This window comes from Mus caroli, unplaced genomic scaffold (genome assembly GCF_978045245.1).
Source record: "Mus caroli unplaced genomic scaffold, Mus_caroli_1 scaffold_1, whole genome shotgun sequence".
In the NCBI taxonomy this organism is placed as follows: Eukaryota; Metazoa; Chordata; class Mammalia; order Rodentia; family Muridae; genus Mus; species Mus caroli.
The window spans coordinates 30040358-30065920 of NW_028227256.1; the positions used below are offsets into that span (position 1 = coordinate 30040358).

Consider the following 25563-nt stretch of genomic DNA (forward strand, 5'->3'; position numbering starts at 1 on the left):
CAGAAATTTTGAAACAAATGGATTTAACATATACAGAACATCTTATACTAAAACAAAAGACTTTACCATTGTCTCAGTATCCCATGGGACATTCTTCAAAATGAACCATAAAATTGGTCACAAAACAGGCCTCAACAGATTAAAAAAAAATATTGAAATTATCCCAAGCATCCTATCAGATCACCACAGACTAAGGCTGATTTTCAATAACAACATAAATAATAGAAAGTCAACATTCACGTGGAAACTGAACAACACTCTACTCAATGATAACTTGGTCAAGGAAGAAATAAAGAAAGAGATGAAAGACTTTTTAGAGTGTAATTAAAATGAAGCTACAACATACCCAAACTTATGGGACACAATGAAACAAGTCCTAAGAGAAAAACTCATAGCTCTGAGTGCTGCCAAAAAAAAAAAAAAACCTAGAGAGAGCATACACTGGCAAGCTTGACAGGACACCTAAAAGTTCTAGAACAAAAGGAAGGAAATTAACCCAAGAGGAGTAGACTGCAGGAAATAATCAAACTCGGGGCTGAAATCAACCAAGTGGAAACAAAAAGAATTATTCAAAAAATCAAACAAACCAGGAGCTGTTTTTTTGAGAAAATCAACAAGGTAGATAAACCCTTAGCAAGACTCACTAGAGAGCATAGGGACAGCATCCTAATTAACAAAATCAGAAATAAAATGGGAGGCATAACTACAGAACCTGAGGAAATCCAAAACATCATCAGATCCTTCTACAAAAGGCTATACTCAACAAAACTGGAAAATTTGGGTGAAATGGAAATTTTTCTATATAGATACCAGGCACCAAAGTAAAATCAGGATCAGATTAATGATCTAAACAGTCCCATATCCCCTAAACAAATAAAAGCAGTCATTAATAGTCTCTCAACCAAAAAAAAAAAAAAAAAAAAGCCCTGGACCAGATGGGTTTAGTGTAGAGTTCTATCATACCTTCAAAGAAGACCTAATTCCAATTCTCCTCAAAGTATTCTACAAAATAGAAACAGAGGGTACTCTACCCAATGTATTCTATGAAGCCACATTTACTCTGATAACGAAACCACATAAAGACCCAACAAAGAAAGAGAACTTCAGACCAATTTCCCTTATGAATATCAATGCAAAAATACTCAATAAAATTCTTGCAAACTGAATCCAAGAACACATCAAAACAATCATCCCTTATGATCAAGTAAGCTTCATCTCAGGGATGCAGGGGTCATTTAATATACAGAAATCCATCAACATTATATAAACAAACTCACAGACAAAAATCACATGATCATCTTGTTAGATGCTGAGAAAGCATTTGACAAAATCCAACAACCATTCATGATAAAAGTCTTGGAAAGATCAGGAATTCAAGGCCCATACCTAAACATAATGAAAGCAATATAAAGCAAACCAGTAGCCAACATCAAACTAAATGGAGAGAAACTTGAAGCAATCCCTCTAAAATCAGGAACCAGAAAAGGCTGCCCACTTTCTCCCTACCTATTCAACATAGTACTTGATGACCTAGCCAGAGCAATTCAACAGCAAAAGGAGATGAAGGGGATACAAATTAGAAAGGAAGAAGTCAAAATATCACTTTTTGCAGATGATATGATAGTATATATAAGTGACCATTAAAATTCCACCAGAGAACTCCTAAACCTGATAAACAGCTTCAGTGAAGTAGCTAGATATAAAGTTAACTCAAACAAGTCAATGGCCTTTCTGTACACAAAGGATAAATAGGCTGAGAAAGAAATTAGGGAAACAACACCCTTCACAATAGTCACAAATAATATAAAATACCTTGGTGTGACTCTAACTAAGGAAGTGAAAGATTTGTATGATAAGAACTTCAAGTCTCTGAAGAAAGAAGTCAAAGAAGATCTCAGAAGATGGAAAGATCTCCAATGCTCATGGATTGGCAGGATTAACATAGTCAAAATGGCTATTTTGCCGAAAGCAATCTACAGATTCAATGCAATCCCCATCAAAATTCCAACTCATTTCGTCACTGAGTTAGAAAAGGCAATTTGCAAATTCATCTGGAATAACAACAAAAAAAAAAAAAAAAAAAAACCTAGGATAACAAAAACTCTTCTCAACAATAAAGAACTTCTGGTGGAATCACCATGCCTGACCTAAAGCTGTACTACAGAGCAATTGTGATAAAAACTGCATGGTACTGGTAGTGACAGACAGATAGATCAATGGAATACAATTGAACACCCAGAAGTGAACCTCACACACCTGTGGTCACTTGATCTTTAACAAAGTAGTTAAAACCATCCAGAGGAAAAAAGACAGCATTTTCAACAAATGGTGTTGGCTCAACTGGTGGTTATCATATAGAAGAATGCAAATTGATCCATTCTTATCTACTTGTACAAAACTCAAGTCTAAGTGGATTAAGGAACTCTACATAAAACCAGAGACACTAAAACATATAAAGGAGAAAGTGGGGGAAAGCCTCAAAGATATGGGCATAGGGGAATAATTCATGAACAGAACAGCAGATCGACAATTGACAAATGGGACCTCATAAGATTGCAAAGCTTCTGTAAGGCAAAAGACACTGTCAATAAGACAAAAAGGCCACCAACAGATAGGGAAAGAATCTTTACCAATCCTATAGTGGACTAATATCCAATATATACAAAGAACTCAAGAAGCTAGACTCCAGAAAAATCAAATAACCCCATTAAAAATGGGGTACAGAGCTAAACAAAGAGATCTCAACTGAGGAATACTGAATGGCTGAGAAGCACATGAAAAAAATGTTCAACATCTTTAATAATCAGGGAAATGCAACTCAAAACAACCCTTGAGATTCTACCTCACACCAGTCAAAATGGCTAAGATCAAGAATTCAGGTGACAGCAGATCCTGGCGAGGATGATGAGCAAGAGGAACACTCCTCCATTGCTGCTGAGATTGCAAGCTGGTACAACCACTCTGGAAATCAGTCTGGCTGTTCCTCAGAAAATTGGACATAGTACTACTGGAAGATCCAGCAATACCACTCCTGGGCATATACCCAGAAGATGTTCGAACTTGTAATAAGAACACATGCTCCACTATGTTCATAGCAGCCTTATTTATAATAGCCAGAAGCTGGAAAGAACCCAGATGTCCCTCAACAAAGGAGTGGATACATAAAATGTGGTACACTTACACAATGGAATACTACCCAGCTATTAAAAACAAAGAATTTATGAAATTTTTAGGCAAATGGATGCATCTGGATGTTGGGAACAAAATAAAAAGGGGGCCCTGGGGAGGCCCTGGGGAAGAGTTGGGGGAGAAATAGGTCACATCTGGCCGGAGTTCCTATGCTCTGGTCAGGCCAATCCAAGGAGATTGCCAGGTGCTTTCCACTCGGCCCCAGGTGGGCATCTAAGCCTCTGACCCCACGCGGCAGGACATGGACAAGGGGCAGCCCCAGACTGGGGACCCCGAGGTGACACCCTGTTGCCTCAGGGTTATAGGAGAGGGATAAGGGGAGAGGTTCCCAACACTGACCAGAGTGTGCAGCAGATCTTGATGGAGTAGAGACTCTCTATGGTTTAAGAGCTCTATTATAGAGATGCAGGAAGAAAGAGAGAATGTAGGAGAGAGAGAGAGAGAGAGAGAGAGAGAGAGAGAGAGAGAGAGAGAGAGAGAGAGGATAGAGGAAAAGCTAGAGAGAAAGAGAGAGAAGAGGAGAAGATAAAGAGAAAGAAGAGAGGAGAGAAGACAAAGAGAAAAGAGTAGAGAGGAGAGAGTAGTCAGAGAAATGAGGGGTGAGAGAACAAAGGAGTGAGAGCAAGAGAGCGAGGTGGGGGCTGAACAGCCAGTTTTATGGTCTTCGCTGTTCCTAGGTAACTGGGGAGGAGTTTAGCCTGACGGTCAGAAGCTTGGGCCATTGCTTATGTGACTACTGACCATGCTTTTCTTGTGGGGGCTGTGGGAGGTGGTACCTTAGGCAGGAGCTGGAGTTCCAGGAACATGAGGGAATGCCTACTGTGTCATGAAGGTGAATTATGACCATCCGGGTTCAGACCTCAGCACAACTGGAGACCAGCCTGCAATTCCCCACATCTGGAGGATATCATCCTGAGTGAGGTAACCCAATCACAAAAGAACACACATGATATGCACTTACTTGTTTTATTTATTCTTGTGAATACGATTGTCCTTAGCGTTTTGCAGACACACACAAAACAGTATCTTTTTTTAAATCTCACTCTGAAGATCTGAGTTCAAGGAAAGTTAAAACTTTATCATCTTCAAAATCATCATAATCTTTTTATTGCCTAGCTCAAACTAATAGGACATAATATTGAGAAACAGCTATGAGAAACAGCTCTGTGAGTTGCAATACACAGAGCTTCTTCTGCCCATCCCTGGCTTAAGGACAGCCAGGATTCTTCAAAGGTGTGAAACTCCATGATAGAATCCCTACCTGGCATGCCATGGGTTGATTCCCAACGCAGTTAAAGATTAAATTTAAATTGAAAATCCCCAGTGGACTTATTGGGCAGAAAACATTTCTGAGGCAGTTTTGCTAGCTCTGTCTGAAATGGTGACCCTGTCCATGGTACCTGCCGTGAGGAAAGGAGATCCTACCAGTAACAGCATCTGTGAGAAAGACTCAGCTGGTGTCTTTGAACAAAAGAGAGAAACTGCCATCTTTATGTTAAGTGTGATGGCACTAAATGACCAAACACCATAATTCTAGAAGTAGAGAATTAAATCCAGAAATACAACACTTACCAACTGATTGAGTGTCTCAATCTGTCATAGAGTTTAAATATTCTTAGTGAGTTGACCTTAACACTTTAGTGTGAGTTTTCCTAAGGGTAGACCTTTAGTCGAAATAATTTGATTAAGGGTATCCTATTAAAAGGATACCAAAAGCCTGCAGGAACTGCCCTCTACAGGAAAGCAATCTTTTCTTGTCTTCTGTAATTTGAGATAGTAGACTAAAGACATTCCTTGGAACAGACTTTACGAGCAATGTGTCATCAGAGAGTGAATATTTATGCTCAGAGCACTCTTCCAAAATGTGTCATAAAATCAGGTTTATGGTAAATGCTCTTCAGACCATTAGCTACCATAATTCCCCACTCCTTTCCTAAGCTGTTTTATTAATAGTGTACAGCCCTCGTTAATACTGTTATTTGTTTAAAAAACAGACTGGGCCACCAGAAGCCAGATCCTCCCACTGCCTGTTTTACAAGACACCTATAAATAGCATGAAAACCCATCTGTCTCTAATGCCCAAGGGTCCTCCCTCAAACTCATTGCCTTTTCTAATCTCTCCATTACTAGAATTTAGTATAGACTTCAAGAATCAGCCTGAGCAGCAAGAGAGATTGCTTAGCGATTAAAAGCGTGCCTTGTTCTTCCAGAGGATTCAAGTTCACTTTCCAGCACCCAAGATAGACAGCTTACAACTGCCTAAAAACTCAGTTCTAGGGCATCTGACATCTTCTGGCTTCTGTGGGTACTCACAGACACACACGTTAAAAATACAATTAAATATTTTGTAAGAAGAAAAAGGAATCCATCTAGAATTATAATTCATGTGTTTGAAGTTCCCACCCAGTAACATGCTGAACAGGGAGAATGAACAAGAAATTGACGTTCGAAAATTAGGGGAATAGGAAGAGAAAAGAAAGCCAATTCACAGAAGAGGTTTTTCTTGGAGTCAATGCCACTAGAGCCTACAGAACAAGACCAACAGAAGTGGGTACATTTTGCCTTTAAGCTTTGTCCTGTGTTACCAGAAGTAAATGGGTGAGCCTTGCAGAGGGCTCAGGCAACCCCAGAGGAAACTTCTGCCTACGCCCTGAAGCCCAGCCAGGAAGGCCTTCTTCAGCTGAGCTGGATTGCTTGCCTGATGGGGACAGACAGCAGGAGGAGCCCGAAGCCATTCTGCACAGTGGATGGCAGATAATCAAAGGAAAGACAGATAGCAGGGACTCCAAGGGCTCGAGGGACACAGCATCTGAGGCAAAGTGACATTGATATCAACATCCAGGAAATGATAGAGGCAGATAAATTGCTAAGGCAAGAAAAAAAAAGGCAGCAATGGGATGACCCAGTTTTAGCAAAAAGTAATTTGCTAATCACAAAGCAGAGAAATAACACAATAGGCATCTCTCTCTGCTCGCACTCAGCAGGTTAGCCATTACCCAGATACAGCTGGAGATGGGAAGGGAGATCAACTCTAATGTGACTGGTGTTCAAACCACAGAGGGCTGCTTCGGAACAAGAGCTCACGCCAAAGAAAAATTGGCAGCCAGTGCCACCTGCAGAGGAAAGATAGATCTTCTGCAAGCATCAGCTCTCTGGAGCTGACAGGCTGATACATTCTGCTGAATAAATTGAAAAACTTTCAAGTGGTCTAAAAAAGGTAGGCTGAAGTAGACTGCACTGCAGGGATCCCATCATTTTGGAATGCCAGGAGCCCATAGCAGCAGCCACGCCAGGATGAAGGGGAACAGGCTCTGAGTCAAGTGCAAATGAGAAGATATCTTGGGGAGGGTTGTTTGGTTTTTTTTGTACTGGTGCGTGTGTGTGTGTGTGTGTGTGTGTGTGTGTGTGTGTGTGTGTGAGAGAGAGAGAGAGAGAGAGAGAGAGAGAGAGAGAGAGAGAGAGAGAGAGAGAGAATGTTTGCATGCACATATGATATGATGATATTTTTTAAGATACAAAAATCTTCTTTTCCTACATGGAGAAAAACAGAGAAACACACTGTTCGTTTGCTGCTGGAGACAAAAGGCAAGAACAGCAATTTCTCCTAGAATTTTTCCTTACAGTTTCTTCTTTACTTTCCCATTCTCCAGGCTCCGCTCGAGCACTGCCTTGACCACAAATCTCTGCCAGTAAATCCAAGTCTTGCTGCTGTGCCTCCCTCAACTAGCAATTTCTCCTACCTGCTGCTTGAGCTGCTCGGTGTAGAATTTAATTGCTATCCTACCTAATTGCTTCCAATGGGCAAATCTTATCTCCCAAACCAGGTCCTTGAGAGCAGGATTTTGTCTGGTACCCAGATTCTATTCCCCTCAACCAGGCTGGATACACAGAGAACACTCTCTCCTGTGCACCTATTTGCAGAGGGTTTCCTTACTCCAAAACAGCTCCTGTCTCCAAACGATCAAGAAAATGTATTCATTTTCACTAGAGATTGCACCCAGCTATTATATTATGGTTTCTGGGAAGAGTTCTACACTGAACTAGTGCAGCAGGGCACAAGGTAACACTTCAGAATTTCGAGGCTTGTGTTTGACCCCAGCCAACTTCCCCACTTCCTGATGATGTAACCTTAGCAATTTATTCACTTGAAGTTAGTGCCTGTCTTCTATGAACTTGGGGAATAACATTCTACTCAAGGTTATGCAACTAATAAGGCAAATCATACAGGGAAGATTTAGACCAGACGGTCCAAAGATGGCTCCACCATGGCTCAGCAACTATGCAAGTCTGGTGACTTGAGTTCAGTTTGAAGAACACACACTGGAAGAAGAGAACCAAGACCTGAAAAGAAGTGGTTCTCTGACCTCCACAGATGCATGCTGAGGCACACACACAGAATTACACACACACACATACATATACACATACTCACTCATACACACAGTCACTCACACACACATACACACACATACACACATTCATTCACATACACTCATACATACACTTACAAACATACACTCACTCACACACACACACTCACACATACATACACACACTCACAAACATACACTCACTCACTCACTCACACACACACTCACATACATACACACACTCACAAACATACACTCACACACATTCATTCACACACACTTATACACACACACACACACAGTATCTCTCACACACAAACACACACTCACATGCAGCCTACATACAATAATAATAAGTAAAATAAAGAGTTTTAAATATTCCCCCCAATACTTTAGCCAACAACACTTAGTAAATATTACCTTTTTAAAAAAAACAACAATAATAGCAGTGAAGTTCTGAGAGCTAAATGGTGGTGGGGCAGAGAGTTTTAGACATGAGCTGGCTCGGAAGCTGAGAAGTGAACCTACTGCTATTTCAAGGATGCTCTGCAGAAAGCTACACTTACCAAGTTGGAACAGCGGGCTTTGTTACAGTGAGGCAAAATAGCATATGCTTCATGTTTACAAGGTTCAACTCATTGCCCAAACCCATGAAGTCTATGCCACAGCAAGGCTCTCTCAACCTGGGAGGACTTGGCACATTTTAAGAAGGACTTGGATCAGCCAGGCAGTGGTGGCGCATGCCTTTAATCCCAGCACTTGGGAGGCAGAGGCAGGCAGATTTCTGAGCTCAAGGCTAGCCTGGTCTACAGAGTGAGTTCCAGAACAACCAGGGCTACACAGAGACACGGCCTCAGAATAAAAAGAGGAGGAGGAGGAGGAGGAGGAAGAAAGGGAGGGGGAGAGGGAGAGGGAGGAGGAGGAAGATTTGGATCAACATTGCTGAACATCTGCTCTGGAAGAGAATAGTTTCCTCATTCTACAAGATAGTAAACATGCTTGTCCTCTGCCATACAGAGACTGCTGTCTTAGGTATGGTTTTACAGCTGGGAATAAATGCCATGACCACAGCAACTCTCATAAAGGAAAACATTACATTGAGGCTCGTTTCAGAGGTTTAGTCAAGGTTTAATTTATTGTCAAGGCAGCACACAGGCAGATAAGGTGCTGGAGAGGTAGCTGAGAGTTCTACATCCAGATCCAAAAGAAGCTGGAAGAGAAAGAGACACTGGGCCTAGCCTGAGCATCTGAAACCTAAAAGCTGGCCCCATTGACACACTTCCTCCAACAAAGCCACAACTACTCCTACAAGGCCACACCTACTCCAACATGGTCACATCTCCCAATTGTGCAACTCCCTATGAGCCTAAGGGGCCATTTTCATTCAAAGTACCACTAGGACCTTCCAGGGCTATTTGTGTAAACAGTTTTTCAAAGAGAGTTCAGCAAAGACTAATAGCATCTTTCTACTCTATGCTCTGGAAACAAGCAGTTTACAGAGAATTGCCTCTCAAACAGCTCTTGCTATCAAGGAGAAGACAGAAGTAAATTTACAAATTAACAGAGCAAATCCTACGACTGATGGTACATGCTTGTAGTCTCAGCCATTCTGGAGTCTAAAGCTGGGAGATTGCTTAAGCCTACCAATGTGAAGCAAGCCTAGATAATACTCATAGTATGATCCTGTTTAGGGAAAAAATAAAAACAGAAATTGGAAAATAAGTATGATTCAAAAAATCATTGAATATAATAAATACATATTATTAAATGCTATGTATGTCTGTAAGGGATGGTAGGGTATCGCTACAAAACTAAAACATGGAAAAGGATAAAATATATCACATTGTTTGTTGAAGAAAGAGGTATAAAAATAATGATAGTATACCACAACTAATATCCACAGGTTAATTATTTACAGGTACATTGCAAATAGTCAACAGATAAGTTTTATCTATAAGTTTTATCTATATGAAACCCAGACAGACTTCCTAGAGAAAGTAGGGACTGGCTGGAATTTTGATGAAACATAACCAGTGGGAAAGAATTTGAAACAAAATGCAAGTACAAACCCTTTGAAACTGTAAGAGCAACACAATGCACATGTGAAATAGGATGTTGTTCATCAGCTGAGCAGTGTCTGGTGTATTTTACATAAAACATAAGTAGAAAAAGTACTAGCTCACAGGACTGAATGAGGTAGTGTTAAGCCAATGTAGCAGCCATCAAGCATATATCATTAGGGTCAGAAGGTACAATGCCACAGGTAGATGTGTCTGGTCTCAGAGTTCTGTCCAGAGACAGTTTTTCTAGATGACCTAAGTTCAATTCCAATTCCCACATGGCAGCTCACAGTTGTCTATAACTCCATTTCCAGGGGTTCTTACATCTTCACACAAACATACATACAAGAAAAGCACCAGGAAATATAAAATAAAAAATAATTAGATCATTGAAAAAAATGAGACATTCAAAGGAGAAATATCTTTTCTTAGTTCTAACACTTCTAGTACCCAAAACCTTAGATGTACATGTAAATGTACATACACACACATTTGCAGGATATTTGGTCACACTGTGAACCCCAAGATTGTGTTATCTACTGAAAAATGAGACTGTTTCTGGTTGTGGTGTGGCTCAGATCTTAGTACACACCTTTAATCTCAAACAACAAAGGTGAAGTTAGTTTGTAGAAGGAAGTTCTTGTGTTTGAAAGTGATGTCTAATTGAGCGGCAGACAAAGTGACAAATCAGGGAAAGATTTGACAGAATAGGATATGCCCAACTCTCATGAGAAGAGAAAAGAAAGGGAAGCTACTTAAGAGAGTAGTAAAGAAACATATAGGAGAGGAGACAGTTTTACCCGAGAGTTATACAGAGACAGGATGAAGAGAGGACAAGCTAGACACAGGAAAAGACAAAATGAGACAGAGAATAAGGAGGAGCCAGAAGTTAGTATGAGGCCAAGCAGAGCAATTCAGTGAGAAACCAAGAGAAGCCAGATTAAATCACTTACTTAGCTTGGAAAGGAGTTTGAGCCAGAACAGCTCAGTTGCACCAGCCAGTCAGAGATCTCAAAGAACTAGAAAGAGTGAGCTTGTTCCACAGTAAGTCTCTGAGTTGAAAATATTCTAGGCCTAGAATAGATTGTATAGAGGCTAGAAGTTTCCAGAACTAGGTAGGTCTGGATTAGCAGACGGATGACAACTACCTCAGGGGATTAAAAGTTACATTTACACACATACACACACACAATTGCCTCAAAGAGGTCTTGTCAGGAAATATTCTAGCCCAAGGTACTAAGACTTCTAAAAGTCCAAAGAATCTTACTATTAATATTTGCACTCATCGAGATTACTATGAACCTTTTGCCTCTTATCCACAATAACACCCTGTACATTAAACATCAAATTAACTTTACAGCCAAAGAGGTGCCTTTTACAAACAGACACATGGCCATGAGAAGGAGAAATTGGGGTCTGAGCTCATCATCTCTGACTGACGGCCAATGTAGTTTGTATACAGATTAAATGTTCAAATTCTACAATGGCCCAAACATTTGCATGGGGTGTTGTTTTCTTTTGTAATCGCACACATAGTGTGTTCCGCATATTGAAGAAAGGCTGTAGCACAAGTATAGTAGGAAAACAGCAGCCCAGTTGGTCAGCAGGGGAAGCCATCCCTATACCACATACAGCTCGCACTCTTCCACTTAGAGATTTATAGTCTGCTTATTAAAAGAAGAACATGCTAACGACTCTCTGTAATTATTTCTTCTGTGAATATGAATGGGGCAGGACTGATTCTGTATCAGGTAATGTTCTCAGAGTGTTTTCAAACATCCTGACGAGCCTCCTAGCAGGTTAGAGAATGGAGTTCTCAGTAAATATTGTCATAACCATTTTCTACTCTGAACAAATGACTTTCTCCCCCGTTCTAATAAGAATAAACAAACTTGATTTTAGCTACATGGCAGAGACCCTTTTAGATAGGGTTTGATTTGGAAGGCTTTTCAGACATAACTGCTTAGAATATTAAAGAATATTTGATGCTCAAAGTAAGAAGAAACATAGCCTTTTATTAGAATTGCTGTGCTAGGCAGATCCAAGATGGTCCCCTTGGGTCATTCCTTCTATCACTAATAACTTCTGTCATTCCTCTGCAACCCCACTGTCACTCTGTGTGACCAAAATGTCTGAAGAAGATGTTATGATATGTAGCTTCAAAGACCTGGTCATAAAAGACATTTTGCTCTCCCCTTCCCTCCCCTCCCCTCCACCCCCACCCATGTGCCACCTATACACACTTACCTTTACTCTCTCAGCCAGGTGGAAGCTAGCTGAACTGGCATGAGCCTCACTGACCTTGGAGATGTTCTATGAAAAGGTATAAATGGTAAATACCTAAGGTTTCCTCCACACACATGGGACTTCCATCCAAGTGCCATGGGAGTGAACGATTTAAGCTGACATAGTCAGTACCGTGAGTGCTTCTTAGTACTTAAATGAAGTCTCATGAAAGACTGTGAACCAAAATTTCCCAACATAGCTGCTTCTAAGTCCTAATTCCCAGAAACTGTGTAAGGGAGGAGACTGTTGTTTTATAGTAAGTTTGATGGTAAGTATTTAGATAAAAAACAGGTATATCACACACAACCCAAAAGTCACGTGCACCTCTACCACTTGAATCCTCCCTTGCCCTTTTCCTCTAGGCAACCATGCCACCTGACAAGAATGAGTTTTATTGCTACAGAAAAGGACAGTGGTGTGGGAAACACATCAGAAGCTCCTATAAACTATACTTCCCCATTATTCATACCCATGAAAGTTCCTTCTGCACACACAGCTGTCTGATGTGCTTTGGTTCAGGGATATTCGCAAGCATGACCTTAATGGAAGTATCACCTGCTCCTAAGGGCCTGACTGCCTACTCTAAAATAATGCCAACTAAGCTGTTGAAGGAACTCTGTGAAGAGCCATCGCCTCAGGGAAGCTCTCAGCTGTATACAGTAGCAAGGATTATCCCAACCAACGCCACATATGAGCAAATCCACAGAGAGAATCTGCATTACTTAAAAACCTCCGATTTAAAGTAGTTTGTTAACACAAACTAAACAGCTAAAAAAAAAAAAAAAAAAAAAAAAAAAGCACAGCCCTGATACATGCCACACACTGTACTCTACAAACTAAAAAATATTTCCAAAATGTTAAGAAAGTGTGATAAACAATTTCTAAAATAAACTGTGCAAGATGAGCACTCTGAAATCTACCAAGCATTCCTAAGACAGAAGCTGTGCTTGTTCTTAAGATCAGCAGGGTATCTGCAGTCTTGATTTCAAACAGATAATGCAGTTGGCTCACATTAAACTGTAGAATTAACACTTACAACAGAAAGCATAAATATCACAAATCATCCAACTGATCATTCTTATGCCATATTTAAACAATGCTTAAGCTTCCTCTAAAAATGTCATCTCCTGAGCTGTAGCCTGAGATATATTAAAGGAACACCAGGAGCCATACGAACAGATGCCAATTTTCCTATCTTTCAGTTTTTGTGCATCGTTTAAAATGTGATGAGTACTCCACTAATAATTAACTTATTTCAGTATTATTGACTCAGATAATACAGAAGTTATACACTCCTTATCTATTCACATGCATATATATGAATACATAGCATATATATATACACATACCATATATATGTATATGTGCATATGTATAGTAATTGTTTTCATGCTAATATATATAGAATAATTCCCCTTTAAAGTAGATGGACAATGAGTTTGAGCATTGACATATGACATAGCCTAAATATAAAACATTTCAAGTTTCTATAAGCTTAGACTTTATTTCCATTGCTGAGTGTAAATTGAAAGCAGAAGTCTGAGTTCTTTCAGTAGCACGAGGTTTTTTCTAATAAAAGCATACAGCTAACAAAATGTACAGGAGAGGCTTATTATGCATCCAAAGTGTCTTAGAAAATGTGAGTCTGGACCACAGCATCTGGGGGAGCCATCTTGGCTCCGGGATTCCGCCTAGACTAGTCTATGCAGGGGAGAGTGTGGACTGCAGAAGCTAACAGCTTCTGGGTCAGGCAGAAGCCACAGAGCTTCTGGGGCAGACCGCATTTCAGGCTCCAGACATCCAGGCGCCTTCCCTGCCAGAGGAGAAGTGTCCGCCTCACCCAGGAGGGCTTTGCCACAGCATCAGGGGGAGCCATCTTGGGTTCCCAGATTCCTCCAAAACTGGTCTGCATAGGTGAGAGTGTGGAGTACAGAGGCTAACAGCTTCTGGGAGAGACAGAAGCCACAGAGCTTCTAGGGCAGACCTTGTTTCGGGCTCCAGACATCCAGGCACCTTCCCTGCCAGAGGAGAGGTGTCGGCTCCACCCAGGAGGGCTTTACCCCAGCATTTGGGGGAGATATCTCGGTTTCCAGATCCTGTCTGGACTACTCTGCATAGGTGAGAGTGTGGACTACAGAAGCTACACAGATTCTGGGACAAGTCCTGTTTCAGGCCTTCATCTTCTGCCAGGAGGCAGGTCCAAACACCAGATATCTGTACACCTTCCCTGCAAGAGGAGAGCTTGCCTGCAGAGTGTGCTCTCACCACTGAAACTCAGGAGCTAGTCTTCCAGGTCTGCTGATAGATGCTAACAGAATCCTGAGAGGAACAAGTTCTAACCAGAGACAACTATAACAACTAACTCCAGAGATTACCAGATGGTGAAAGGCAAACATAAGAATCTTACTAACAGAAATCAAGACCACTCACCATCATCAGAACACAGCACTCCCAACTCAGCCAGACATGGGTACCCCAACACTCCCAAAAAGCTAGACCCAGATTTAAAAGCAAATCTCATGATGATTTTACAGGACATCAAGAAGGACTTTGATAACTCACTTTAAGAAATACAGGAGAACACTGCTAAAGAGTGACAAGTCCTTAAAGAAAAACAGGAAAACACAACCAAACAGGTAGAAATCCTTAAAGAAAAACAGGAAAACACATCCAAATAGGTGATGGAAATGAACAAAACCATACTAGACCTAAAAAGGGAAGTAGACACAATAAAGAAAACCCAAAGTGAGGCAACGCTGGAGATAGAAACCCTAAGAAAGAAATCTGGAACCATAGATGTAAGCAGAAGCAACAGAATATGAAATGGAAGAGAGAATCTCAGGTGCAGAAGATTCCATAGAGAACATCAGTAGAACAATCAAAGAAAATGCAAAAAGATCCTAACTCAAAACATCCAGGAAGTCCAGGAAACAATGAGAAGACCAAACCTACAGATAATAGGAGTAGATGAGAATGAAGATTTTCAACTTAAAGGACCAGCAAACATCTTAAACAAAATTATACAAGAAAACTCCCCAAACCTAAAGAAAGAGATGACCATGAACATACATGAAGCCTACAGAACTCCAAATAGACTGGCCAGAAAAGAAATTCCTCTCGACACATAATAATCAGAACAACAAACACATTAAATAAAGATAGAATATTAAGAGCACTAAGGGAAAAAGGCAGGTAACATATAAAGGCAGGCCTATCAGAATTACAGCAGACTTTTCACCAGAGACTATGAAAGCCAGAAGATCCTGAACAGATGTTATACAGACACTAAGAGAACACAATTGCCAGCCCAGGCTACTATACCCAGACAAACTCTCAATTACCATACATGGAGAAAACAAAGTATTCCAGGACAAAACAAAATTAACACATTGTCTTTCCACGAATCCAGCCCTTCAAAGGATAATAACAGAAAAAAACCAATACAAGGACGGAAACCATGTCTTGGAAAAAGCAAGAGAGTAATCCTTCAACAAACCTAAAAGAAGAGAGCAACAAGAACAGAATGCCTACTCTAACAACAAAAATAATAGGAAGCAACGATTACTTTTCCTTAATATCTCTTAATATCAATGGACTCAATTCCCCAATAAAAAGACATAGACTAACAAACTGGCTACACAAACAGGACCCAACGTTTTGCTGCTTACAGGAAACCCATCTCAGGGAAAAAGACAGACAATACCTCAGAGTGAAAGGCTGGGAAACAATTTTCCAAGCAAATGGTCTGAAGAAACAAACTGGAGTAGCCATTCCAATATCGAATAAAATCGACTTCCAACCCAAAGTTATCAAAAAAGACAAGGAGGGGCACTTTGTACTCATCAAAGGTAAAATCTTCCAAGAGGAACTCTCAATTCTGAATATCTATGCTCTAAATGCAAGGGCAGCCACATTCATTAAAGAGACTTTAGTAAGCTCAAACCACACATTGCACCTCACACAATAATAGTGGGATACTTCAAAACACCACTCTCATCAATGGACAGATTGTGGAAACAGAGGATAAACAGGGACACAGTGAAACTAACAGAAGTTATGAAACAAATGGATTTATCAGATATCTACAGAACAATATATCCTAAAAGAAAAGGATATACCTTCTTCTCAGCACCTCATGGTACCTTCTCCAAAATTGACCATATAATTGGTCACAAAACAGGCCTCAACAGATACAAAAATATTGAAATTGTCCCGTGCATCCTATCAGATCACCATGGACCAAGGCTGATCTTCAATAACAAAATAAATAATAGAAAGCCAACATTCATGAGGAAACTGAACAACACTCTTCTCAATGATACCTTGGTCAAGAAAGGAATAAAGAAAGAAATTAAAGACTTTTTAGAGTTTAATAAAAATGAAGCCACAACATACCCAAACTTATGGGACACAATGAAAGCATTTCTAAGAGGAATACTCATAGCTCTGAGTGCCTCCAAAAAGAAACTAGAGGGAACACACACTAACAGCTTAACAGCACACCTAAAAGCTCCAGAACAAAAGAAAGCAAATTCACCCAAGATGAGTACACAACAGGAAATAATCAAACTCAGGAGTGAAATCAAGCAAGTGGAAAAAAAAATATTCAAAGAATCAATCAAATGAGGAGCTGGTTCTTTGAGGAAATCAACAAGATAGATAAACCCTTAGCCAGACTCACTAGAGGGCACGCACAGGGAAAGCATCCTAATTAACAAAATCAGGAATGAAAAGGGAGACATAACAACATATCCTGAAGAAATCCAAAACACCAGCAGATCCTTTTAAAAAATGCTATATTCAACAAAACTGTAAAACCTGGATGAAATGGACAAATTGCTAAACAGATACCAGGTACCAAAGTTAAGTCAGGATCAGGTTAATGAGCTAAACAGTCCTATATCCACTAAAGAAATAGAAGCAGTCATTAATAGTCTCCCAACAAAAAAAGCCCAGGACCAGGTGGGTTTAGTGCAGAGTTCTATCAGACCTTCAAAGAAGATCTAATTCCACTTTTTTACAAACTATTCCACAAAATAGAAGTAGAAGGTACCCTACCCAATTCATTCTATGAAGCCACAATTACTCTGATACCTAAACCACAGAAAGACCCAACAAAGATAGAGAACTTCAAACCAATTTCCCTTATGAATATTGATGCAAAATTACTCAACAAAATTCTCAATAACCTAATCCAAGAACACATCAAAACAATCATCCTTCCTGATCAAGTAGGTTTCATTCCAGGGATGGTTTAAAATACGGAAATCCATCAAAGTAATCCATTATATAAACAAACTCAAAGACAAAAACCACATGATCATGTCCTTAGATGCAGAGGAAGCATTTGACAAAATCCAACAACACCCATTCATGATAAAATATTTGGAAATATCAGGAATTCAAGGCCCATACCTAAACATAAAAGCAATCTACAGCAAACCAGTAGCCAACATCAAAGTAAATGGAGAGAAGCTTGAATCAGTCCCACTAAAATCAGGGACTAGACAAGGCTGTTCACTTTCTCCCTACCTATTCAACATTGGACTTGAAGTCCTAGCCAGAGCAATTCAATAACAAAAGGAGATAAAGAGGATACAAATTGGAAAGAACAAAGTCAAAATATCACTTTTTGCAGATGATATGATAGCATATGTAAGTGACCCTAAAAATTCCACCAGAGAACTCCTAAACCTGATAAAGAGCTTCAGTGAAGTAGGTGGATATAAAATTAACGCAAACAAGTCAATGGCCTATCTCTACACAAAGGATAAACAGGCTGAGTGAGAAATTAGGGAAACAACACCCTTCACAATAGTCACAAATAATATAAAATACTTTGGCATGACTCTGTATGATAAGAACTTCAAGCCTCTGAAGAAAGAAATCAAAGAAGATCTCAGAAGATGGAAAGATCTCCCATGCTCATGGATTGGCAGGATCAATATAGTAAAAATGGCTATCTTGCCAAAAGCAATCTACAGATTCAATGCAATCCCCATCAAAATTCCAACTCATTTCTTCACTGAGTTAGAAAGGGCAATCTGCAAATTCATCTGGAATAACAAAAAACCTAGGATAGCAAAAACTCTCCTCAAGGATAAAAGAACCTCTGGTGGAATCACCATGCCTGAACTAAAGCTGTACTACAGAACAATAGTGATAAAAACTGCATGGTACTGGTATAGCGACAGACAAGTAGACCAATGGAATAGAATTGAAGACCCAGAAATGAACCCACACAACTATGGTCACTTGATCTTTGACAAGGGAGCTAAAACCATCCAGTGGAAGAAAGACAGCATTTTCAATAAATGGTGCTGGTGGTTATCATGTAGAAGAATGCGAATTGATCCATTCCTATCTCCTTGTACTAAGGTCAAATCTAAGTGGATCAAGGAACTCCACATAAAATCAGAGACAATGAAACTTATAGAGGAGAAAGTGGGGAAAAGCCTTGAAGATATGGGCACAAGGGAAAATTTCCTGAATAGAACAGCAATGGCTTGTGCTCTAAGATTGAGAATAGACAAATGGGCCCTCATAAAATTACAAAATTTCTGTAAGTCAAAAGACACCATCAATAAGACAAAAAGGCCACCAATAGATTGGGAAAGGATCTTTACCTATCCTAAATCAGATAGGGGACTAATATCCAATATATATAAAGAACTCAAGAAGGTGGACTCCAGAAAATCAAATAACCCCATTAAAAATGGGGTACAGAGCTAAACAAAGAATTCTCACCTGAGGAATGCCAAATGGCTGAGAAGCACCTGAAAAAATGTTTAACATCCTTAATTATCAGGGAAATGCAAATCAAAACAACCCTGAGATTCGACCCCATACCAGTCAGAATGGCTAAGATCAAAAATTCAGGTGACAGCAGATGCTGGCAAGGATGTGGAGAAAGAGGAACACTCCTCCATTTTTGGTGGGATTGCAAGCTTGTACAACCACTCTGGGAATCAGTCTGGCAGTTCCTCAGAAAATTGGACATGGTACTAATGGAGGATCCCGCAATACCGCTCATGGGCATATATCCAGAAGATGTTCCAACCGGTAAGAAGGACACATGGTCAACTCTGTTCATAGCAGCCTTATTTGTAATAGCCAGAAGCTGGAAAGAACCCAGATGCCCCTCAACAGAGGAATGAATACAGAAAATGTGGTACATTTACACAATGGAATACTACTCAGCTATTAAAAAGAATGAATTTATGAAATTCCTAGGCAAATGAATGGACCTGGAGGGCATCATCCTGAGTGAGGTAACCCAATCACAAAAGAACTCTCATGATATGTACTCACTGATAAGTGGTTATTAGTCCAGAAACTTAGGATGCCCAAGATACAAGATACAATTTGCAAAACACATGAAACTTAAGAAGAATGAAGACGAAAGTGTGGACACTTTGCTCTTCTTAGAAATGGGAACAAAAACACCCATCGAAGGAGTTACAGAGACAACGATTGGAGCTGAGAAGAAAGGATGGACCACCTAGAGACTGCCATACCTGGGGATCCATCCCATAATCAGCCCCCAATCGCTGACACCATTGCACACACTAGCCAGATTTTGCTGAAAGGACCCTGATATAGCTATCTCTTGTGAGGCTATGCTGGGGCCTAGCAAACACAGAAGTGGATGCTCACAGTCAGCTATTGGATGCATCACAGGGCCCCCAATGGAGGAGCTAGAGAAAGTACCTAAGGAGCTAAAGTGGTCTGCAACCCTATAGGTGGAACAACAATATGAACTAACCAGTACCCCCTGGAGCTCGTGTCTCTAGCTGCATATGTATCAGAAGATGACCTAGTCGGCCATCTGTGGAAAGAGAGGCCCATTGGTCTTGCACACTTTATATGCCTCAGTACAGTGGAATGCCAGGGCCAAGAAGTGGGAGTGGGGGGAAGGGTTTGGGGGACTTTTGGGGTAGCATTGGAAATGTAAATGAAGAAAATACCTAATTAAAAAAAATTTTTAAATCACAAAAAAAATGAAAAGAAAAAGAAAATGTGTGTCTGTCTGAAAAAAAAAAGTAGAATTTGAAAGACTGAGATTTGAGTAAATCTGGGATTTTTCCTAACATACATCTTGTCCCAAAATATTTTAGAAGTCACACATGACACAAAACTCTCATTGAAATCATGTGTTCGGTTTTGTGACTTGAAGCTAGGAAAAATGTTAATGAAGTAGTGTCCTTGTTAAATACTGCCTCTGACTTCCTAAAGCAGGCCAGGAATTTGTAGGCAGCTCTGCCATTTGCTAGACCTGGATGAAACTGTGAGAAAATCTTGATTTTTAAAATTATTGTGCAGTGATACAGTAAGGTTCTTTGGGATATTTTAAAGGCAGCATTCAAAGAAGCAAAATATTTCTTTACCAAGAAAATATCTAACTGGAAAGTAATTGTGATAATCAGATAGGCCCAGCCATGAATCTAATTTTCCTCCTTTGTTAAAGAAAGTAGATTCACACAGCTCTGGGATTTGTTGCTTCTGATAACATTATACTCTGACATCATAGGCTCTATCAAGACCCATGAACAGTTCCATGTGTAGCTCTGGGACAATCTTTAATATAAGCAAATTCAACATATCTAGTAGACAGCAGCTCATTGGCACTGAAGAGGATCTAGTATAAGGTGGCAAAATAGTTGGAATTTCAGTCCCAGGTCAATCCTTTACTAGTTGAGAGATCTTGAACAACTCTGACTTCTGAGTCCAATATGTGAACAGCATTGATACCAGCTCCAAAAATTTGGATCTTTAGTCCCCAAGGGTCCCTGGGTCGCAGGGAGGCATACCTGGGGTGTGGTGAAACCTGTAAGTCCTATGGGAGGACTTGTCACTGGGGACATTTCCTAAAAGGATAGTGGGGCTTACATACAGAAGCCTAGCATGGTTGTCCTCTGAGAGACTCTACCAGCAGTTGATTGAGACAGATACAGATACTCACAGCCAAATATTGGACTGAGGTTGAGGACTGCTGTGGAAGAGTTAGGGGACAGAGTGAAGGAACTAAAGTGGGTGGTAACCCTATAGGAAGACCAACTGTGTCAACTAACCTGGACCCCTGAGAGTTCCCAGAGACTCCCACCAACCAAAGAGCATACACAAGCTGGTCTGAAGCCCCCTGGTACATATGTAGCCGAGGACTGCCTTGTCTGACCTCATTGGGAGAGGATGTGCCTAATCCTTTAGAGACTTGATGCCCCAGGGTGGACGGATACTGGGTGGGGGAGCACCCTCTCAGAAGGGAAGGGAAGGTGGATGAGGGAAAGAAGTCTTTGAGGGATGACCAAGAGGAGGGCAACATTTGGGATATAAATAAATAAAATAATTAACAATAAAAAGGATAGTGGGGACTTGAAGCCTCCTCCTCTATTGCACACTGTTGCCATAGAACCCAAAAGCAACAGGGCAACTAAACATTGACTAGAACATCCAAAACTATGAGCCAAAAAAATATCATTTCCTCCTTATAAGTAAAATGCCTTTGGTATTCATTACTATAGTAATGAAGCATGACAAAAATGTCACCTAAAATTATGTACTGAGAATCCAACACAATAAGTTTATAAGTGGATCTAGCAATGTGGCCAGCATTCGGTGGACTTCCTTAAAGTGAGTAATGATCCCAAAAGTTCTCCTCATGCTTCTGAGATTCCAGCTCTAAAGTTTTCCACTGGGAAGACAAATTTTCCATGGAAGGCTCATCTCTACTCACAGTGGTGCTTCCAAGACTACAAAAAAACAAAAATAAAAACAAAAAAAAACAAAAAAAACCAAATAAACAAACAAGACAAACAAACAAAACCCAAGAGCCTAGTTCCTCCTGAGGAAATGGTTGTCACCACTGATAATCAGGGCTGCTCCAACTCCATACCCCTCACTTTAATTTCTATTTGGTTAACAGCTGACATCCACTAATCTAGCCATCATCTTCTCTGCAAATAGATATTTATTTATTATTGCACATGGCACAGGCAATAATCAGCTGAACCTGCACACTATTCCGTAAGTACTTCAAGTTTTCCTATCACTTCATCTATAGGTTTGTCTGTTGTGTAATTCTGTTACTTTTAACTATTATTCACTGAGTGCTTTACTCCTCACAAACATATATTCAAATATGTATTTGATCTTCATGAAAATTCTACATAGAAGGTAACCAGGTATTATTCACTTTTTTCAGGAACCTGCAGAAAGTTTAAGGCAATGGGCCAAAGCTACTAGCTAATTCCTTGTCAAGTAAACTCATCCTATGTCTCGTGGTTTAAAACATGACCTTTTCTGCTCTATTATAATGTCTACCAGTGTCACTGAGTGTTGTCTGCTAATGAACTTTCAATACAGATAGTCAAACAGCATCAGGGTTTGCGCATCATATTGGATGATTAAAGAAAGCAATGCTTTACCAAGCAACATTCTCTTCAATTTGTATTTAAGATATTGGTTTTCACATGAAAGTAAAAACTGTAAAATCCAGCTGGTTTTTTAGGTTATAAAAATTTCACGTTAATTGCATAAAGTGTAATAAAAGATAAGGAATGGTTAATGCATTAACTTATGGCTATGACTGTTCTATAGTGAATATCAGAAGGCTTGAATGGCAGAGAGCAATGAGTTATGGAGCTACTGCAGCTCTGGGAGGTGAAAAAGACTTTGAGCAAGTAAGAATATGATAGACTTTAATTTATTATGCTCAAACTGGATGCAAGGGTTAGGGTTTTTTCATTAATGACACTATTTATTGAATATTTATCATTTATATATTTTGTATTCTCTTCCTCTCCCCTCTCACCCAATGCTAAAAAAGTCATTTCAACCACGCCTTATAGCTATTAACCCAAATAAAGCTGTGAAGCCACTTTCAAGCAGTCAGCAAAACTCATCTGTGCTGCCCTGCACTTGATATTCAAGCCACCTTAAGTGAGCTGTGATTTGCAGATTCAAGGAAAAGAGGCATCAGCTCTGTTTCTTGTCTCCCCCAAGGGGTAATAATGTAACAACCCATAGCCTCTCCCAAATCACTTCCCTTAATTACCATGCATTTTATTTTGCAATGGTTAGTTTTAAGTGTCAACTGGACACAATCTAGAATCACAGGGGAAGAACTGTCACTATGGGATTGTCTGGCTAAGGTTGGACTGAGGGCATGTCCATGAGTTACTATCTTGAAGTCTTAGTCACTGTTCTATTGCTGTGAAAGACTGAGCCTAGTGTGGCTTTTGGAACTTCAAAGTCCATCTGAGGTGACACCTGTCCTACTTCAACAAGGCTATACCTCCTAATCCTTCCCAAACAGAGACTAAGCATGCAAATACATGAGCATATGAGGCCATTCTCATTCAAAACACTACATCGGACTATATTAATTTATGTGGAAAGACCAAGCCTAAAGGTGAATGTCACCATTCTTTAGGCTTGGGTCCTGGACTGTATAAGAAAGAGAAAATTAGCTAAGCACAAGCACACATTCAGTTATTCATGCTCTGACCTGGACAGCGCATAAAACTAGCTCTTTCAAGTTCCAGCCATCTTGAGTGCCCTGCAGCAGTAGACTGTAAGTAGCAATACTTATCCCTTTCTCCCCTAAATTATGTTTGTCAGGGTATTTTATCACAGCAGCAGGGAATGAAGCCAAGAAGCGATGGAGTGGAAGTACAATGTGAACAAAAGAGAATTTATGTCAAGAATGACTCAAGATTGGGGCCTGAGAAACTGCTGGACAGTGAAAGCAGATAATGAGAGAAAGGGACAAGAAGGCTTTTCAAGAATCTCCTTCAGTTATGTTGACATTGGCCATTCTCAAGGGTAGATGGAGGTGCCATGCACAGAAGGAAAGACATCTGAGTGTGTGGCTGCACTAATGCAACTTGAAATTTGTCTCAGGTGGTATCTGTATGATCTGCATAGCTGGGAAATCACCATGGTTACCTCAGTCTTCAAGAAGATGAGCCTGAGCCTCTTTGAAATCAGCAGGATAGACAGCTGAAAGTGTCAAGTTGATTTTGCTGCAGCTGACTACATTGGGTAGAGCTTGCACCCATAACACTATCCACCCCCAAAGTAATAACTCATTACTAATCATTACTGAAAAGTATTTTCAAACATTCCCTGCCTCCTTTTGCTTTAGTTTCCTTTAGTTTTTTTGTTTGTTTTTTGTTTGTTTTAATCAAGTACATCTCCATTTCTTTTCATTCAATATGCAGAAACTGTGGCTCAGAAATATAACATAATTTCTATAGCAGCAGCTATATAGCAAGTACATAATTGTTAGCTTGACACCTTAATACTAATTCAAAAATAATTTTTAATTAGTTACTTTTGCCTTTTCAAGTCTGCAACAGTGATGGTTGTTGAGTCATGCTTCTGGGGTTGGAATCTTATCCAGGCAGTCCTCTTAAACCAATTCCTGGATAAAAAAGCAACCTTCATTTTATAATTTACATATCACAATCATAATAGGTGTGTTGCACACATTTTTTTTTATTATTCCTTGTGCTGCTGATCAGTTTTTGTCAAGTTGATACACCTAGAGCCAACTTGGAAGAAGAAAGCTCAATTTAGGAATGGACTCCATCAGATTTGCCTATGGACATGTCTACAGGGTATTTTCTTGAGTAGTGATTGATATGGAAGGCCTCGGCCCACAGTGGACACTGCAACCTCTGGACGGGTAGTCTTGGATTATATGAGAGATCTGGCTACACCAACTCTGGAGAGCAAGCCAGTAACTGGTGCTCTCCTGTGGTCTCTCCTCCACTTCCTGTTCCTGCCTTGGCTTCCCTTGATGATGGACCATGACTTATAAACCAAATAAAGCCTCCTCTAGGCCAAGATGCTGATGATTCTTTATATTAAATTCTTTCTGGAAAAATAACTAGTGCAGTACCTGTCCCCTAAGTGACTAGCCATGGCCATAAATGAGGACAAATATTCCATATAAAAATTTTAGTGATAGAAGATGTCTACAGTCACTTATAAAATCCCTGAACACAAGGTTAAAATTCTTGAGATCTGGTAGAGGACATTTGTTTCAATTATTCTTTGACAATAGAACATACTCACTTTGGCAGCATATATACTTTTAAAAATTGAATGATACAAAGAAAATCTGCATGGCGCCTGCACGAGTAAGACATGCAAATTTGAGAAAAGAGTTTGAAAGTACCTTGGGTTCCAGGCCATTACTCTCTACACCTCAGCTGTAAGCTGTTGCCTGAAGGGTGGCCTTGGCATTTCAAGTAAGATATCAAATTAAAAGACTCTATTTCACCAGCAAAAGATGGTTAATAAATCATGATCCTGAAAGAAAATGTTATGGTCAAGGGGAATTTCATTTTGATCACAGTCTGTCTCCTATGTAGTTTTAGAAAACTGATTTTATATTAAAGTCTATTCTTGTAATGTTTTTGACCTGTATTTTGGCAGGACACGATGAACTAAGCTCCCTGGGGTTTAAGTAGACTCAGAGTAAAATGGATTAAGATTTATAAAATTGTGGATGTCTTTCATGTGAGGAAGTGTCCTCTTTTTCTGCTGAAAGAATCCCTGAGTTGGGGACAGATGATATCCTGGCACACATAAGGTTCATTCAGAGCAGCTGCTAGCCTCACTTCACCTCATGCTTTAACAATATCTATTTT

At 39.9% G+C, this 25563-nt stretch overlaps 1 non-coding gene across 1 annotated transcript; it reads left to right on the plus strand.

Moving 5' to 3' along the window:
• Positions 1 to 24977: 24977 nt before the first annotated feature.
• LOC115032396 (U6 spliceosomal RNA) lies at positions 24978 to 25087 on the plus strand. The gene has a single exon (XR_003838072.1). It is a non-coding gene; the product is annotated as a U6 spliceosomal RNA (small nuclear RNA).
• The last annotated feature ends 476 nt before the right edge of the window (positions 25088 to 25563 follow it).